Genomic DNA, 13,977 nt, shown 5'->3' on the forward strand with positions numbered 1-13,977 from the left:
CTATAAACTAGTTTGGCATTTATTTTTCCAGACTTTAAAATATCGCTTGCATTCCTATATAAATATTTAGAAATATGTTTTTTTGTGTTTTAACACAATGACATATAAAACCTGGAAAATATTGACTACTTACATACCTAAGTACTTTCTATTTTATTATCCCATTTAACCCCTGTAACATTTTTAGGAGGAGAAGCATCATTAACCATTTCAGTTTCATAGTTGAGGATACTAAGGAAAAGAGGGGATATATTATCTTGAACAGGTAACTTAGCTAGGAAACGATAGTACCAGTATTCAAAAAGGTATGTCTGCCTCCAGCTTTTGCAGCACGAAGGTACTAAGAATTCTGCAGCTGCTTTGTGGTACACTTTATATTCATGCCCATGAAAGAAATCTACCACATTCTTCTTAACCTTTTTCGTGTTCTTAGTGTGGATGCTCCACAGCATTTTTTTAAACTTATTTTCTTAGTGATGGGTGTTATATTTGTTTGTATTTAAAAAAAAAACTTTTTTAATGTTTATTTATTTTTGAGACCGAGAAAGACAGAGCATGAATGGAGGAGGGTCAGAGAGAGGGAGACACAGAATCTGAAGCAGGCTCCAGGCTCTGAGCTGTCAGCACAGAGCCCGACGCGGGGCTCGAACTCACGGACTGTGAGATCATGACCTGAGCTGAAGTCAGATGCTTAACCGACTGAGCCACCCATGCGCCCGTTTGTGTGTTCGTTTTTTTTTTGTTTTTTTTTTTTAATTTAAATTCTGTAAATTCCTTTACTTAAGGAATTTCACTTGTGATTCCTTCCACTGTCAGGCACCTAAGTTCCTCCAGTGTCTGAATTATCATCTTCAAATTGTCTTTTTAAAAAGAACTTTTTGTTCTATGAACAGTCGTTGTTGTCATTTTGTCTACAATTCTTTTGGTTGGGCTTCTTCGATCTCCCCCTGAATATGGACATACTTCAAAAATTCCCCACTTGTAATTTTTGGGATCCAGCTTCTTTAAGCAATTTTACTTTAGGGCCTCATTTAGGGTCAGAGTAGATGGATTTGCCTGGTTCTGCATTTCAGACACCCTCTAAACATGAATAAGTTCAAATCATGTTCACCCCTGAACTATCACACCCTAGAATTGTACAGATTATTAGGATACACCAATACTTTTAAACCCACACATTGTATTCTCAAATGAAAACACCTAAAAAAAGAAGGCATCTTTGTTTCAAGTCAACATTAATATTAGAATACTAATTCAGTATGGCTGAGATTTCCCTTCTATCATATAGTTTTAGTAATTCTGTAGTCCTGGAACCAACCTTCATGTTTATCAATACCCTCATTACTTTTATCTTTTTTAGGTATCATGTTCCTTCTTACCTGTATCAAAACTCATACTTGAACAATGAGTTCTGGATTGCAAGAGAGAATTTATTTTTGTCTAAGTCTAAGTCTTTGTCCACAAACTAAACAAAAACAATTTGTATTTTTGCTATTTTGGTTCACTAGTAGGTATCATGATAACATTCCTTTTTAAAATATTTTAGTTTATCTTAAGATAGGTTTCTCAAAATATCTCTGGTGTGTCAAAATGATGCACAGTTCTTGCCTATTTGCCTTTGAAAATGGTTATGACAATGATGTCCTCTACCAGCCGTGTATTGAGACTACTCACTGCTGTATATTATTGCTAAATTATAGTTGCCAATCAGATGTGTAAAAATGTGTTTTCTTTTGTTTAGTGTTTCTGTGATTATTAAGTTTAACTTTTTTCTTATGTTTGGTTTTTTATGTATTGCCTGTTTATGATTTTTAATTTTTATTTTGAATTGTCCTTTTTATTCAGTAATAGGTGTTCTTTTTTATTCTGGATACTAATTCCATATCTTTGTGCTTTTTAGTTTTCAAGTATTTCTCAGAATTTGTGGTTACTTGTAGTGCTTTCTGTGCCTTTGGAAATTTTTGTGATTTTTGTATCTAGTTTGTTTGCTATTGTACCGATATGCTCAACTGCTATTTTTTTTTCTTCAAAATTTAAAAATTTACATTCTAGTTAGCTGACATACAGTGCAATATTGGTTTCAGGAGTAGAATTCAGTGGTTCATCACTTACTCAACTGCTATTTTGATCCATTTTCAACCATTTATTTCAAAGTCTATTCATTTCCCTGTTAATTTCTGATGTTGTCTCTATCAGATATTTTATTGCTTGTGTCTGTCTTCTAGATAATTTATTGCACTCACCTTTTAATACTTACGATAATAATTACTGCTTTGTCATATGCTCTCACATCTGAGAAGGCAAGCATCATTTTTTCTTTTGACTTTCAGTTTTTTTCCTGTTTTGCCTTTTTTTTTGCAGATTAATTTCACAAGGTTGTTGTGCTATAAAAGTAACTAGATGGCATTTTAGCTAGAATTACTTCTAGTAAGTTTTATCCAGGAATAATTGATATTTTTCTATAAGTCTTATATCCAATGTAGCTCTAATATTTCATGTATTTCCTACCTCTGTGAATTTTTTCACATATGTCATTGTTTCTGGATACCTTTTTCTTGTGTTTCTGAAATAAATGTTTTCTTCATTGTATCTTCTGTGTGTTCTTACTAACTTTGGTGTGATTTCTAGAACAGTATTAAGTGTGTTATCACACTTTGTTTTTGCCTTGAATGGAAATACCTGTGGTGTTTTACTGCTAAATATAAAGTTTCAAGTAGCCTTTATGAATGTAAGGAGCAGTCTTTATGTCCTTAATTTTTATTTTTATCAGTGAATGGGTGTTGAAACATATTAAGTGACATTTCATTATCTGTTGAAAAATGATAGTTAATTTTTGTAGCCATTTTGGGTTGTGAATAAATTTTTAAATATGCCTAATTTTTTAATTATTAGAGGTGCTTAAAATTGGAAAACCGTGAAGTTTGGGGCAATAAAAATTATCTCTTAGCAGTTAACCAGGCATATGAGGATAAAAGAATTTGATGAAATTGTATAGTTTCTTATTTCCTGGCCTTAAAGACCCAACATAGAAAGTCTCCGTCATGTCCCATAGACTGTTCTTCTAGTTTCTCCAAGGAATGTTCTTTACACAATATATTTATTCATTAGGTCATTTGTTACACCATCAAGAGTGACATGGCTAATCATATTTCTTCTGTTCTCTAGTAGAATAACTTCAGAGTCTTTGTTTCAACATGAGAAAGATTAAAAAAAAATTGAGGAGAGAATTATAGTAAATATTTGGAAATGCCAAAATGAAGTCCCTGATCTGAGTTTGTGAATCTTTTAAAAGAGCTTTGTGATTTACTCTATTTATTATTGTATTTCTTTGGAATTTTTCTTTCTTTTTCTTTCCTTTTCTTCTTCATTTTGTAAATTCTGGAGGCTCTAGGCTCTGATAAATATTTTCATATGGCAGAGGGCCAGATTTCAATAGCTCTGAACTCAGTATGTTCCTGTTGCTTAGCAACTACTTGTGAAGTCTTGTGGATGTAACTGAATTATAAATAGGGTTATGAGCAGAAGTGCAATTGCAATTGAAATTGTAAAGAAAGGCATACTCTTTCTGTTTCCCAGCTGAAATTTGAGTGATTCTTTATGCAGAGTCAGTTTTTAGAAATCTGGTTTATAAAAATTAGGATTACTAACCCTATCAGGAAGACTTAATAAGGGCTGTGTAGAGGTCTTGTTTATAATGACACATTTGAAATCATGTTTTTGATTATTAAGAATAAACAGTCTGTTTTGGAGAGATGACAGTTAATGGAAAGTAGAGAACTTTTAGTTTTCATGGGCATTCATGTAGAAAGATATCCATGCATTATATTACTGCCTGTATATCTCTTCCACATTTATATTAGAATCTACATGCAGTAACACTTTAATCTATGCTATGTTTTTGTACTTTTTAAAATCACATTGTTCTTTAGAGTATTTTAAAATTGTCCTATAATAGTGACCACTTAGGCATTTGATAAAGATTGAATACATGAAAAAAAACCAATGTATTTTTATTTTTTCTCAGCAGAACAGTGCATTTTGGAGTGCAATTTATCACAATTTTATTTAAGAATCAAAACTTAAAGGATTCTGGGGCACCTGGGTGGCTCAGTTGGTTAAGCCTCTGACTTGGGCTCAGGTCATAATCTACTGGTTTATTGGGTTTGAGCCCTGCATTGGGCTCTGTGCTGACAGCTCAGAGCCTGGAGCCTGCTTTGAATTCTGATTCTGTGTCTCCCTCTCTCTCTGCCCCTCTTCCCGCTCCCGCTCTGTCTCTCTCTCTCTCTCTTGAAAATAAACATTTAAAAAAAACCAAAAACCTTAAAGCATCTTTTCAGGTCTCCTAATTTAATTTCTATTTATTCTAGATAGAAAACTTTAGAACTAAAGATTTTATTAAATGATATACCTAAGCCAATAGCCCCCTGCATATCTGCGTTGTGTTTTTCTGCATCAGTCTCTTAATTGATGCATATCTACCAGCTCTTTTTTTTGCACTCATATTTCATTAGTTTGCACAAAATTTAATTGTATTCTATAGCTTATAATAAAAACATACAACAGAATACAGTAACAAGCACAACCAATATGAATGGGTTTAGATGAGAGCAGAATAACAGAAGATCTCAGTGTATTTGTGGTTACCAGTCAGTATGTTTATTGAATGGGTAGAGAACATTGGTTCATTTATTATGATGGTTAGAAAGAGAGTGGTTAAGAGAGTTTCCGAAGTATAGTGTTATTTGGTCAGATCTCTGCCGATGTTTTTTAGGTTTGAAATGATGAAACACAGTGATAATTCATGGCTTTAGATGAAGGAACTGTTGATAGGAACTGTTGATTAGGAACTGTTGATAATAGCTTCTGACAGCCCAACCTGTGAAAGGAAGCTTCTTAGGAATATTTGCCAGAAACAAGTAGATTGTATTTTTATGCATTACTAATGAGAAAAATTTTAGAATGGGAATGTAATTTTTCTTTGCTCCCTAGGGGTGTTGGCCCATTCTGACTTGTATGCCCGGGAGAGATCTTGCCATCAAAAGCATAACTTTTTTCTGAAGTTTTTAACTGAACAACAATCAATTTATGAAGATACAGATTTGCTATTTTTCCAATCAGATGAAAAAGTTGTGGTAAATATAATTTTAATTAGATCTGCAAGGAGGGATAACATACCAACAATGTTGCCTTGCTATAGAAAAGGAAAAATAATACATGCAAAGAAGAATTTGAGTTTGCTCCAGGATATGAAAGAAGATTAGGGTCTTTCCTTTAGTTATGTTTGTTATTAAAGCAACACTTTGTACACATAGGCGAGGGCCCCAGAACATCTGGCTCTCAGCTGACATTTTAAACTCCTGTGAGTTCTTGAGAGAGAGGGCCAACAGAGGGGGAATAGAATGGAGAAATGAAAGGTAAAGTTTCTGGCACTGTGTAAACTCCTCCAAGACATTTTAGTTGTTGTACTAATTAACACTGAGGTGTCATTGGTTATTTAGTGCCCCCCCCCCACCCCTCAAATTCAGATTGGTATGTGATGTGTGACTGCTGTCGAATACTGTTATGCAAACATCATGCTTTCTCTGTTCTCTTGAAATAAAACTGGGTAGTATAAAAACATTTTTTTCAAAAAAGTATAGCTGCTTTAAATAATATTTAAGCAAATAGGAAATGCTGAGGTTTATATTTAAAATGATACTTGACTTATGTATCTAGAATTATAAAATAATTTTTTCCACTTGGAACACCTTGTTATCAAAGTTTGACCCATTTTTATGTTCTCCCTCACTAATTGTAACTCATGTTAACTCCTATTGCTTTCCTTTGTGATGAGGATTATAGTTTATTTGTTTCAGATAAAGTAAACAAGATCTATGTATATAAAAGATGTGAATACAGTTGTAGTTAGATTTTGGATATCCAAGTCACGTATGAGTACAACAGTAAGAAAAATAAATAAGATAGTAAGCTTAGTTACTTTTCATTCAGACCAGTGTTTAAAATAATACTATTTATATTTTAAAAGCTTGGTTATACTTAATTTTAAAATCTAGCTATCTTTAACTGTTTACATTAAAAGGCTATATTACTCAATTTGCTCATTTGATTTTATATTGCACATATTTTTCCATCCTTCACTGGAGCTCTTTTTTGTTACTTAAAACTGTTTTATGTTCCTGTGTTTTAAAGGCATTGTTTCTAAGCCTTATTTATGATTAAAATAGCCCTTTACATATAATTTTCATAACCAAATTTTTAGTATAGTATAAGCTAAATTTTCTGGTATCAAATGTATGAATTCACTTTACATTTTGGCTAACAGATAATCACCAAAGAAAATATTTAAAAATTAACTTGCCATTTCATTAAAATACTTTGGTGGAAGATTTGATGTAAGAAATGCATAGAACAAGTACTTTCATAAGTAGCAGTTGTTTTAACATGACTGTTTAACCAGCCTTTTATTTCAGCAGGTGTAATTTAATTTCTTGAAATTAAAATTTTTTTCTTCTTTTCCTTTTTTCTGCCCCTCCTCCCTTTATGACTGGTTAGTTCTTACTAGCCCACAGTCTTTGTAGTTACTACATTAGATTGCACATTTTTTTGGTGATCTTTAGGAATTAAAACATACTACAAAGTAAATTTGTAAAGTACAAAGAAACATGTATATTAGGCATTATTACATTGGAAAGTTAGAGTGATGAAATAGGTTTTGTTATCTGGATAACGATAAGAAATGTTAGGCATTGTCAACTTTAGCATTATCCCACTTTAGGCAGAATTGAAAAGTCAAAAATAGCAGTATTATACAGATTATAATTTTACATGTTAATTTAGCTTCCACTTGACATGAACAGTTAGATAATTTGTTTTCCTCCCTAATAAATTAATTGAGAAAAACAATTGTTGAATACCTACTGTATGAAAGCTACTACTGTATGTTAGAACAAGTTTGTATTAAAGAATAAGGCATAATCCCCACTCTGTTTAGAGATCTGCTTTGGTAAGTTATTTAATCTTTTGTGATTTTAATAAACAGTAAACAATCTTTTATCTGTAACTCAGATTCCCAAATAATTGCAGGGGAATAGTGCTAGAAAAAAAATGCAGTGCTGTTCAGACTTTGAGAGATTTTATAGGGCCTTGAATGTTTTAGAACTGTGATTAAAATGCTGCATCATTCTCCTGAAGAAAAACGCTTAAACATGTATGTGTACACACACACACACACGCACACACACACATATAGCTATGTAAGTAAGGTAATATGAACAATGACATATAACTTGAAAGTGGCCCATTTATTGAGCTTTATGTTCATTTTTCTTTAATTGCCATCTAGTAAGAAAAGATGCCAAGTTAGTATTTTAGATGATGAAATGCAAGGCACGTCTTTTCCCCCAAGAAAATAAAGTTTTTGCTGGTAGTTTTACTCTTATATTCACATCTATTCTGGGATTTATACTAGTGTATTCTTTCTATTTTTAGACTGTTGCCAGGCAGATTTAAAATTTCTCCTTTTATGGTTGCCCAGTTTCTAGCTTTCTGACTGGTTGCATGAACCTGCTTTCTTTAGCCAACCACAGTGACTATGCAAACTGTATTTCAGTTTCTGTTGCTATGAGAGAACTGATAAGATGGCTGCAGGGGGCTCCCTTTGGGGTATGTTCATTATTGTAGAGAAGATTGTCATCATTATGTAGTAATAAACAAAAGTAGATTTCTTTTTCTTTTTTTTAAAGTAGCTTTCTTTCAAAATGATATTTTTTGAGATAGGAAATCAAACTAAACAAATTTTATAAGGCTTGAAAAATGACTCTCATGTCAGATTTGATTAATTTTAATGGTGCTATGTATTGCACTTTTTCAGAGGCAGCAATTTGTGTAAGTGGGTATATATTGTTACTTTTTGTTAGTAAATAAGCATCCCGAGTCCCCGAAGAAAGGTTGTCCTCTGTATGTACACCTGTGTATATGAACCTATCAGCATGTTAGTTTACAATTCTGTCAAAAATATTGTAGATTACTATCTTTGCTTCCTAAAAGGGTAATTTAATTTTTAATTTAAGAATTATTTTAGATACTACATATATGTATATAGTTCATCATTCTTTTAGCCAGTATTTACTAAGTATATACTATGTGCCAGACATTGTATACTCATTAATATTGTGTCAGAGGATTTTATTTTTTTATTCTTTTGTTAAATTACCTTTGAAGCACATCATAATGATACCAGCATATTTTAAAATGTTTTCTAACAAAGCAGTGGGCACTTGAGATGTTTTAATCTTATACTAGATGCATGATGAGATGTGCCAGAGTGATTTGTTAAGAAATACATAAATATAGGTAGTAAAGTCCATTTTGATAATATTTCTAAAAGGGTACATTTGAAGTATTGACAAATACAGTAAATGGTGGTAAGATCGTCATTTTGAATAAAGACAGTATTAATAAAGTGTGACAAAGCCGATGTAACTTCAGAAAGTTCAGTAAGTATACCTCATTTTAAAACAAATTCATCAGTATTAATTACATATAAGATTTTTTGGTTATAGTGCCAGTTAATAATACAAGCATTGCCTCTGTTTTACTTAAGACTTTCGAGTCCTTTTGGTAATTTTCCATGTGTAGAAGATTTTGTTAATGTACTTACATGGAGTGTTTATCTGCATGATGCTCAGTATTGTTTTCTTTCTTCTTGATGATAAATTTTTTTTAATCCTTTATGAGTATCTCATGCCCATTATTATCATCCTGTGAGATAAGCATACTAAAGAATTGTTCCATTTAGGACAAAGGAAAAGAATAATAGGCTTATTTAAGGTTAGCACGTAGGAGAATATGGATGTTGTTATTTTATGTACATTGCCTTTCATCGCTGTTATGATTATAGATAAACTTAGAAATGTAAACTCCCTAAAGTATAACTGAACATTCAGTTCTTTTGGTATAGTTGTTTTGTCTATGTTGAAAGCGTGACCCAGTAATAGGGGGCTGTTAGGTAAAACAAAAACAAAAACAAAAAATTAAGTATAGTTCTGCTATATATTTTTTCAAAGGACAGGTTTGAGATGTAATTCATGTACAATTCACCTGTATAAAGTGTACAGCTCAGTGGTTTTAAAAATATTTATAGAGTTTGTAACCATTACCACAATTAGTTTTAGAACATTTTTATTGTCCCCAAAAGAAGCCTTGTACCCACCTTTAGCAGCCATTTTTCATTTTCTCTCCAATCCCCCAACCCTAGACAACCAATAATGTGCTTTCTGTCGTTACAGATTTGCCTGTTCTGGACATTTCATGTAAATGGAATCATTCAATAATGTAGCCGTTTCTGACAGACTTCTTTTACTCAGCATGTTTTCAAGATTCATTCATAGTGTAACATTGATATCAGTACTTCATTTCTTTTTTAATAGCCAAATAATATTCCATTGTATGGATATACCACATTTTATTTATCTATCAGTTAGTAGATATTTGAGTTATTTTGGCTATTATGAATAGTTACTTCTTGGCTATTATGAATAGCATTTCTATGAACATTTGTGTATAGGTTCGTGCATGGACATATGTTTTTATTTCTTTTGGGTATATAGCTAGGAGTGGAATTGCTAGATCTTATGGAAACTCAATGTTTTAATATGTTCAAGAACTGCCAGACTGTTTTGGAAATCAGCTGCTTCATTTTACAGTTCCATCAGCATTGTATGAGGCTTCCAATTTCTCTACATCTTGGCTAACACTTGTGATTTTCTTTCTTTTTGATTATCCATTCTGATATGTGTAACATGTTATTTCATTGTGACTTTGATTTGCATTTCTCTGATGACTAATGAAATTGCACCTCTTTTCATGTTTATTGTTTATTGGTGTGTCTTTGGAGAAATATCAAGTCCTTTGCTTTTTGTTAAATTGGGTTGTTTTTTATTATTGAGTTGTAACTTTTTTTTTTGTATGTTCTAGTAGATACAAGTATCTTATCAGGTACATTATTGGCAGACATTTCCTCCCATTGGGTGAGTTGAGTTGTTGGTTCACTTTCTTGATGTGTCCTCTGCAGCATAAAAGTTTTTGCATTTTGATGAAGTCCAGTCCAGTTAATCTGTTTTATTTTCTTTCATTGCTTGTTTTTTTTGGGTCATATATAAGAAACCATTGCCTATTCTAAGATTTTATAGATTTATATCTAAGTTTTCTTTTAAGATTTAAAACTTTTAGCTCTTAAATTTAAGTCTGACTCTTGATTTTGGCCCAGGTCATGGTCTCACAGAGAGCGTCTCATTGGGCTCTGCACTGACAATGCGGAACCTGCTTGGAATTCTCTCCCTCCCTTTCTGCCCCTCCCCTGCTCTCTTGTGTGTGCATGCTCACTCTCTCTCTCTCTCAAAATAAATAAATACCATTAAAAAATTTTTTTAATTTAGGTCTTTGAGCCATTTGGAGTTAAATTTTTTTATATATGGCATGAGAATAGGGGCTCCAAATTCATTCTTTTGCATGTGGCTATCGAGTATCCCCATACTATTTGTTGAAAATACTGTTCTTTCCTCATTGAATGGTCTTGGCACCCTTGTCAAAAATCAGTTGACCATAAATGTGAAGATTTATTTCTTGACTTGGAGTTCTATTCCATTGATTTATATGTCTGTCCTTTTTGCTAGTAGTACTACACTGATAGTATTACTGTAGCTTGTACTAAGCTTTGAAAATATCAAGAGTGAGTTTTTCTATGTTGTTTTTCTTTTTCAAGATTGTTTTGGCTATTTTGGGTCCCTTGCATTTCTATATGAATTTTTGGATTACCTTGTCAGTTTCTGCAAAGAAGATGGGTAGGATTTTGATAGGGATTACGATGAATCAGATCAGTTTTGAATGTTGACATTTTATTTTATTTTATTTTATTTTATTTTATTTATTTATTTATTTTTTCAACGTTTATTTATTTTTGGGACAGAGAGAGACAGAGCATGAACGGGGGAGGGGCAGAGAGAGAGGGAGACACAGAATCGGAAACAGGCTCCAGGCTCTGAGCCCTCAGCCCAGAGCCCGACGCGGGGCTCGAACTCACGGACCGCAAGATCGTGACCTGGCTGAAGTCGGACGCTTAACCGACTGCGCCACCCAGGCGCCCCGAATGTTGACATTTTAATATTAAGTCTTTAATTCAGGAATATACGTTGTCTTAGTGTTTATTTAGATCTTTAATTTCCTCTACAATGTTTTATAGTTTTTCAGAGAATAAAGTTTTGTACTTCTTTTTGTTAAATTTGTTATTTTTGATGCTATTATAAATTGAATTGTTTTTTAAATTTTACTTTCGAAATGTTCATTGCAACGGTATAGAAATACAATAGATTTTATATATTGATCTTGTGTCTTGCGACCTTCTAAACTCATTTGCCAATTCTAATAATTTTTTAGTGGATTCCTTACATTTTTCCGTATATAAGATTGTGTCATTGCAAATAGAGATAGCTTTACTTTGTTCTTTTCAAGTTGGATAAACTTTATTTCATTTTCTTGCTTACTTGCCCAGGCCAGAACCTCTACTTATTGCTGAATACATTTTGTCTGTTCCTGATCTTAGGGCAAAAGCTGTCTTTCATTGTTGAGTAGGTGTTAGTTGTGGGTTTTTCCTAAATTCCCCTTAGAAGGTTGAGGAAATTCCCTTATTGTTTGTAGAGTGAATTCTATCATTTGCTAAGATGGCTTGTAGATAAGTTACTTTTAAAAGATAATTAAATATTTAGTTCTGTGCTGATAATACTGTTGTAGCTAATATAAGAACCAGTCTGTAGGTTGGTAAAATTAAGAGTCTACTATCAGATTGCATTTACTGTGTGGTTAGGCTTTAGGAATTATATTAAATGACTTCTTCATTTTCAAACAGATAGAGAAGAAGATTGTGGCAAACATCATGTATAGTTTACTCTTGAACAATGTGGTGCTAATCCCTAATGTAGTCAAAAATCTGCATGTAACTTTTAACTCTCCCAAAACTTAAGTACTAATAGTCTACTGTTGACTGGAAGCCTTTCTGCTAGCATGCAATTGGCACATTTTGTATGTTACATGTATCATGTACTGTATTCTTACAGTAAAGTAAGCTAGAGAAAAGGAAATAGTAGAAAATTATAAGGAAAAGAAAATAAATTTACAGTACTGTACCTTAAAACTTTTTGCCTATGAGTGGACCCATGCAGTTCAAATCTGTGTTATTCAAGGGTCACCTGTCGTTTATTTATTACTTAACATTTTGATACAATAGAGCAGCCCATGGTAGCAAAATTTAAAGGATGAAATGTATAAGAAGGGCATCTGTGCCAATGAAAACAACTTGGTACTGAATTGGGTATCTGGTTGACCTTGCCAAGCTAAAATTCCTACTGTGTAAAGGAACGTGTGATAGCAGCATGGTTATTAATGTATTCATTTAGATCATATATTAAGGTGAATGTCATATAAGTTGTCAAATAAATGAGAAAAGAATATGACTTGGTGTAGTGTCTGACATATAATTGTCCCTTGATAAGTGTCAGTTTCTTTTTCTCTCTTTAAATTGTTTTGTTAACAAAAGGGGAATTTATAATATAGAAAAAGTAGTATAAGGCATGCCTAAAAATAATAAAAATGAAACTCAAGATTATGCTTATCTTTGTGCTAAGGAGTTGGGGATGGGGAAGGAGGAGCATGCTATCTGGTAGTCATACAAAGGGCTTTGTTTTCTATTTCTAGTTGTTTTATTTCTTATCTGGATGGTGGGTACACACATGGTCATTATCTCAGAATTTATGTCTTACTGCATGTTCACAGTATTTTATAATGAACACTGAATTATAAACGCAATCAGTATTGCTAGACATTTGTAAAATAATATAAAATTTGAGTTAGAATGGAACTTAGCAAGCATCTGGTCTGATCTTTGTTTTCACAGTTGAGCAACCTGAAATCTAGAGAGTTAGGGTGATTTATCCTATGTTGATTGTTCTGCTAATGTTAGAACAAACATTGAGGAGACCCAGTTTTTTTAGTTTAGAAATCCTGGGTAGGCCAAACTTTTTATAATTATGCATATATTCTTTAAGTTTATTTATTTATTTTGAGAGAGAGAGAGAGAGAGAGAGAGAGTACACACACACACACACACACACACAAGCAGGGGAGGGGCAGAGAGAAGGAGAGACAGAATCCCAAGCAGGCTCCATGCCGTCAGTGCAGAACCCTATGCAGGGCTTGAACTCATGAGCTGTGAGATCATGACCTGAGCCAATATCAAGAGTCAGATGCTTTACCAATTGCGCCACCAGGCACCTCTATAATTATGTATTTTTAAACTGATAAGAACAGATGCTACACTTGATCTTAGCCAAAAGGCTGAGAAGTGATTATAAATACGTATTTTTAAAGTGTGGTAGATTATATAATATTTCACCATTATTCTTTCTTCTTGTAAGCTTCTTGTTAGAAGATGATATATATCTATGCCTTTTGTCACGTGACATGAAGTATTTCCCAGTGGTTGCTTTTTACTTCTCCACGCCTTTAATGTGTAACTTGGCTTTAAGCAATAGACTGTGAGTGAGAGTGATGTGTACTATGTCTAAGAAATAGCTTTAAGACCCTGGTGTATTGTATTGTTCTGTCATCGTAGTCTTTTCCCTTTGCCACAAGACCTAGATTTGGGGTGGGGGTGCCACTCCTTCAGCCTATGACCTAGAAAGATGAAGAATGTTATTAGCCAATAAGATTTTAGGGGTGGAAGTATTGTTGCAGTATTATTTAGTGAAAGGTGGCTGATACAGAAAGTAAGCTTTTCACTCTTTCTTCTTAGGTTTGGTCAATAAGAAAAGTTAGAGCTGTTTCCTGACATTTGAAGAATTTACGTTTTTCACCTTCTCATAAATCATCCTGGGTGTTTTAGTTCACCCAGCAAACTATGAAAAATACATTTGGACAACTGGTTTA

General features: G+C 32.9%; 1 protein-coding gene and 2 non-coding genes across 6 annotated transcripts in view; 1 reads left to right on the forward strand and 2 right to left on the reverse strand.

The window, feature by feature from the left end:
* The window catches only part of LOC122472658 (activating transcription factor 7 interacting protein), a 122,333-nt gene that overhangs the window by 30,338 nt on the left and 78,018 nt on the right, over positions 1-13,977 (forward strand). The window lies entirely within an intron of this gene.
* LOC122474173 lies at positions 1,365-1,482 on the reverse strand. Its single transcript, XR_006294855.1, has one exon. It is a non-coding gene; the product is annotated as a small nucleolar RNA SNORA40 (small nucleolar RNA).
* LOC122474200 lies at positions 13,202-13,398 on the reverse strand. The gene has a single exon (XR_006294876.1). It is a non-coding gene; the product is annotated as a U2 spliceosomal RNA (small nuclear RNA).

The sequence above is a fragment of the Prionailurus bengalensis genome, chromosome B4 (assembly GCF_016509475.1).
Source record: "Prionailurus bengalensis isolate Pbe53 chromosome B4, Fcat_Pben_1.1_paternal_pri, whole genome shotgun sequence".
Lineage (NCBI taxonomy): Eukaryota > Metazoa > Chordata > Mammalia > Carnivora > Felidae > Prionailurus > Prionailurus bengalensis.